At 42.6% G+C, this 6,418-nt stretch overlaps 1 long non-coding RNA gene across 1 annotated transcript in view; it reads right to left on the bottom strand.

The window, feature by feature from the left end:
- Window positions 1-6,418, bottom strand: part of LOC149353566 (uncharacterized) — a 33,177-nt gene that overhangs the window by 25,891 nt on the left and 868 nt on the right. The gene's annotated exons all lie outside the window — the stretch shown is intronic.

Raw genomic sequence — 6,418 nt, 5'->3', positions numbered from 1 at the left:
TCAGTGTCACACTATTACGATGCTATATATCAATTTATGCATGCCAGCACATCATCTCTGGCTGACAAAGATCTGACAAATCTTGCTTTTTGACAGTATGTGGGCACAGAGTCATTGATTGCACAGACCAAATATGACTATACCAGCAGAACGAGAACTCGGAGGATTACCTTAGAACTCATGTGCCTTTGAAAACATGCAGTGAACATGGAAACAATTTTATTTTTAAGGTGCGCCGCCCAGCGTATGCACATGCGTTCAGTGCACTCTCTGCGCCATGAAGGACGACTCGGTCCCAAGAGCAGAAGTACACACTGCCAGTGCATTCCAGAACACTCAATTCAGATAGGTACAACATGAGACGTAAGCAACGTATCTAGCGTTCGCACCGTGCAGCTTTATTGCAGCTTTATTGCTTCGCTCTGTCCCGAGCATATTTCAGTCCACTGAGGTGGTTGCGAGCCACAGGTGGGTTAGTCTTGCGATTATTCTGCCGGCAATTGATTCTCTCTGTGATCTAGCAGATCTACGCCACCTCGCACCCACAACAGTCGTCAACTGGTACTGTCGCCATTTGGTGTCCAGATCTGCGTGTGTCTTGAAGGATCGAAGGCGGGCTGGAAACGACATGCTGCAATGTTCTCCAACCCTTGCATCATGAGAAAGTCAATGCGACGACATATCACAGCCCACGCACTGCATCGTGATGATTATAACAAGAGTTATATGCACAGATATTTTCCAGAATGAGCTGGAAACACCCAGATCAGGGACGCCAGTACTGGACGGCGCGGGCTTGCGTCCTGCTCACTCACCTTTAGGGACGCATGGGCGGTAAACACGCATTCCATAGGCGGTCTACTGGTCACAAACAAAAAAGGGGCAAATTTAAAGAACTACACACGCCACAAAGACGAGACACCGACGAATACTTCACTCGCAACAGCCGCCGACCGCGATTCAAACGTACGTAAACAACCGCCATGTTGTTTTTTTTCTTCTTTGCTAACTGACTGTAGGGGGCGCTGTAAGAGCGCTAGCATCATCATCATCGCGCGCTCCCTCAAAGAAAATTAAATACAAATAGCCGACACCAGCAATAAACTAGAAAAAAAAAAGCATTAAACGTTAAAAATTGCAACATAAATAAGAAAGTCATTTATGCAGTTGACGAAAATCAACACACTCATTCAAAGGAAACGCCAATAAAATTGATTCATACAAATAAAACAAAAATATAAATATGCATGTTTTCTTTTCCTTGGTTTTGACTAAAGCTAGGACGTGCGACTATTTTTTGGCAGTTTTTTAAATCGGGTCGCCCAGTGCGACCATAAGAAAATTAAGGCAAGAAAACTGAAAACGTAACAGGGGCACTTAAAGGGGCCCAGAAACACAATCTTAGTTAACTGTTTTGCCTGTTGATTGCATACAGTGAGTTATAATGGTGCTATTAGCGTCGGTAATACCGCGTACATTCCGTTTTTTAATATTTTAATGTCCTCCCAAAAACAACTTCATGGCTCTGATGATGTCGCCACACAGTGGCGGGTTTTTAGCAGCGGATATGACATCACCTGGCGCGAGCTTGATGACCGGACAAACAGTAAATACCCTGCAAATTGTGTGAATAAATAGAGACACATTTTGTCACCTGTCTGCGTTTTATATTAGATCAACAAAAACAATTTGTTTGTCTTAGATAAAAGCCCTGCAAAGCAAGTAAAATAAAAATACACCACCAGGGGCGCTCTGGCATGGAAACCACGCTGCCAGTCTCACAGAGAGCAGGCAACCATGGAGTACAAATTTCCGCAACGTGCTCTGGCTGGCTGTTTTGATTGGTTGCGCCAGGTGCCGTCATTGGGAGAGCGAAATAGGAGAGGGAAGCCCCGCCAAAATCGAGTTGAGGGCAGCGTTTTGTTTGCTTGTATTTTGAAATTTCTTCACTGAATAACTCCCGTTCCTGTGCATCGATTCCTGTAATTCTTTTTAAGTCAGCATCTGTGTGACATAAAGAGCCCACCTGAAGTATAGCCGGTATTCCCCCAGGCAGTGTTTCGCAGCCCCTTTAAGGGTCAACATTGCATCGTCAACAATATGCACGCTTTCTCTCTTGCTGCTCATCCCAAGCTTGAATGCATGTCAATTTGCTGTTTCAAAGCAGAACGGTCTTCTATCATTGTAGCGGATTGAACCGAACCAAATGTACTGTCATGAACAAAGCGGTCACATAACTTTCACTTATGCAGCTCAAACTCACATTATTTATTATTTGAGTTTAGTTTTAATGACATGAAAGAACCACAAGTACCATTATAAATGGTATTTTTCATCAGAGCACTTCGGATAGACTAGAAGCCTTACTCCCAACAGTGTACAATAAAGCCATTCACACAAATCATGTTGGCAGCAATGTTGAAACTGTGTGCGTCCACCTTACTTGAAACTGCAACGGATGCAAGACAGACAAAATTTTACCATTCAAAATCATAATGTGCCGAGATATTGCTGCAATCTTGAACGTAACCACGCTTGCCATTACAATCAAAATGACTCAACAGCACATGCAAACATGACAATCTTTTTTTCACAGACATTTTGACACTACATTTAGTTCACTATTTATGCAACTTCCGTTTATTTGCACGATGGACACGAATATTCACATGCACGCCAGTCTTAGCATGAGTGCCATGCATACGTAATTGTCGATATGCACCCCGTCACACATTGTGCATTTACACATAAAAATACTCATGAAAACTCAACAAGTGCTCAGCAATTACTGCAGCTTAAATGGTCAAGCACACAGAACACGTCAAAGTTATGGTATGGTATAGAATATGGGGTTTAACGTCCGAAGGCAACATGGGTTATGAGGAACGCCATAGTGCAGCGCTACGGATTAATTTTGACCACATGGGGCTCTTTATCGAGCACTGATGTCACTCAGTACACAGGCGCCTAGCATTTCGCCTCCACTGATAGGCAGCTGGCGCAACTGGGATCGAACCCGTCCTTGGGAACAGCAACGGGCACCCTAACCACTCAGCCATTGCAGAGGGGCAACGGCTGACCACATTATAAGCAACCAAAAGTCCAGGTCTCTGCTTTATGTCTTACATGTTGCCTAGGTATCGTCTACTTTTACTAAATCTGCAATCTAAAAATTAACAATAGACAACTTCCCCACTCCATCTAAATTACTATAATTGTCCCATGCCCTTCTTGGTTTGCTACACACTTAAGCTTATAATTTTCGGCTAGTTTTATCAAGGTGTCATACAAGTGTAACAGCTGCCACAGTATGAATTGTGGATTCTAAGAGAAAAAAGAACTCACAAATTTTGCACTACTTTGAACAAAAATATTCAGCCAATATATGCACAACAGGCATACACCAATAACATTTCTACCGCAAAACCGTGAACCCACCGTACCGAGGGCCAGTAATAGAAAATCACTGGCCGCCGCGGTGCCTCAGAGGTTATGGTGCTTGGCTGTTGACCCGAAAGACCTGGGTTCGATCCAGGCTGTGGCAGTCGCATTTCGATGGAGGCAAAATTCTATAGACCCCTACAAAAATTTTATTAGTCACCCCTTGTCATGCTAATATGCAGGTACCAATTATTTCTGTAACGTACCTCTTATCATTTCTGTAATACCCGTTACTAGGTCTTCAAGAAAATAATAAACTGAAATGTAGCAAAGAGCTGATGGTTGTCTTTTCATAGAACATTCTTCACAGCAGCTCTGCTTCTGAAAGGAGCACCTCATTCTTTGTGGACTCAACTAGTTTTCTTCTATTTTAATCACCATGAGGTCAGTTACTCCAGTAACACTCTGACTCCTGATATGCTACACTCTAGTGAGCCAGTTTCACAACTCTCATAAAAGAATGATGAACTCAAAGGTCTGCCACAAGCATGTCATGGGCTACATCTTTAATGGAGTAGAGAAACCAAATTTTTGGATGCGCATTTCTCTTTACACTGATGCACTAGGCAATGCTGTACACAAGCCACCATGTGGATTTTAACTTTGTCAGCTAAATAATTTACAATTGAATTTTTTTTCTCGTGTCATCTGGTTTCGGTTTTTAACAGCCGAATGACTGCTCTGAAGTCAGATACATGTTCAGGTCACATGAGGCATGCAAAAAGAGATATAATCGCTGCCTGTTCACTTTATGTGACTCCAACTCTTAGACAGGTTTGTGTACGAGTTGATGCAAATAACAATGAACAAAGCTGCAACAATACTGCTGTCTTTGTATGCCTCACATGACCTGAACACATCCCTGACATCACAGTCGTCGTTCGGTTGTTTAAGCTAAAGCAGTGCGAGAGAAAAAATGCAATTATAAATATATTGCCTCTTGTCGCAATCCATGCAGCTGTCTAGTCTTTCTAAAGTACTGCGCATCATTCTAACCGAAAGAAACAACTAAAATTTTGTTGTCTCTACTCCTTTAATACCTACTGGGCCTTGACAATATAAAAAGCACCTAAACATATCAGCGAACTGAGCTGCCAACCTTCAAAAATGTATCCACAAGCTCTTTTCACATTGTGCTTTTAAATATGTTGCCTCGTACTCGTGATATACATATGTTCTGACTGTGCACATTACAAAAACAGTAATTCAGGAACCAGCAGACCCACCCATTCAGCAGCATGGCAAGCGAAGAATGAAAATTAGAATGCAGCTAGAAAGAAAAGGCACACAGCTTTTTCAGACCTTCTAATTTGAATACCTCAAACTTATGTGGCCAACTGTAAATGTTTCCTTACTGAAATCTTACACTCCTTTAGACGTTTGCCATAAAGCAGAGAAAAATTTGTCAACATGCTTCCCTCTAAAAGGAACAACCAAATATAAGTAGACAAGCCATGTTTACATTTCATGCATTTTTAAGCTCTTCACTGTATGCAGAGAAGCATGTCACATGCATGGCGTGTTGATGTTTGGTTTATGCTGCTTCTTCACTTTATATTGAAAGGTCATGGCTACTCTTTTTTTTTTGTGTGTGTCCATTGCCCCACAGAGCTACCATCTATGGAGCAAGCTTATTTGCATTTAAAGGTCGCTTGCCTAGTCACTGCTGACTCCACACAAAACAGATTTTCCCCTCAAAACTGGCAACGTGCAGTAAAAGCAGGCGTGCAATTAATGTGACACCTCATACACTTCATAATGATGCAGTGGCCTACAAGGCCAAGCCAGCATGCTATTCATGTATGCGCACAAATTATATTCACTTATACAATGCTAATGTCAAAAAGAAACCCTTCTAGCTACAAATGCTAGCACAAAGTTAACGCAGCGCATTACGGCATGCATGGCATCCAACGTCCCTGTACAACATACTTTTACTAATAAGGCTGAAACAGTGCACCTGCACAAGGATGAAGGAAGATATGAGACAAAACGCAGCATCTTCCTTATGCAGGTGTGCTGTTTTTGCCTTATTATGTCATACCAACTTGCCCATCAGTCTGTGTTTTCACTAACTGGTGCAGCAGAAAAAACAGCTAGCTGTGAAATTTGGAATGCATTCATGGCGTCTAGAAATTGAAGCTCAGAAAATGTAACACACAGAAAGTGCAAGAAACTGATCATCCCGAGTGTTTACGTTTCTCTCTGTGTTGTGTTTTACTTACACCGCAATAACCCAACATCGTTCCCAAACAAACCCGAGGGCCACACTGGCTACGCGGATGCTGAAAGCCTAAGTCAAGCCTCCCACTTCATCACAAACCATTACAGAAATGACAGAGCAAGCAAAACAAGCTTCGGCCTTGTCTGGCTTTATTCCAATGCTGAACGTTACAAGAAATACACCAAGAACCACACGTTCTACTTAATGAGTATAAAAACACTTCACCAAATAGATAAAAGAAAAGCAGCTTTCTACATATTCAAAGGTTCGGTGGTGTGACCATACTACGACATTCGCTAAACGCCTATCAGCGAAGAAAGAGGCGTACGGATCATAGTTCATGTGGCACGATGCGTCGCGTTAAGTCTCTCCGTGGGCAACGTTACGGCGTCGTACAAAGCAGCTGTGGCCTACCGTGTGCTTTGCGCAACATGGGTGTCAACGCGAAGTAATCCATTACAGCTTGGCTAGTTGGTGGGTAGACACTGCAGGCATATTAAACATTAAGACGGAAGATGTGTTGTCCTTTCAAAGGCTAGCGTGTAGTACGTCCAGTCCGCCTTCCTTCCGCATTTTAATTTTTTTTTAGCATAGCTTGATCGCCGGTGGGCATACATGCAGGACTCCAGGAACATAGTTTATATGTACCGCAACTGCCAAATGGCTCGCAGTATCCACCATTTTTATGCATACGAGCTCATCCTATCAGTACGTACAGGTCAGAATCAGTTACGCGCAACACAAGGAAACATA

The sequence above is a fragment of the Amblyomma mixtum genome, chromosome 3 (assembly GCF_055824585.1).
Source record: "Amblyomma mixtum isolate Tamu chromosome 3, ASM5582458v1, whole genome shotgun sequence".
NCBI lineage: Eukaryota > Metazoa > Arthropoda > Arachnida > Ixodida > Ixodidae > Amblyomma > Amblyomma mixtum.
Note: the sequence above shows the minus strand (reverse complement) of the source record. Positions and strands in the feature narration are given on the sequence as shown.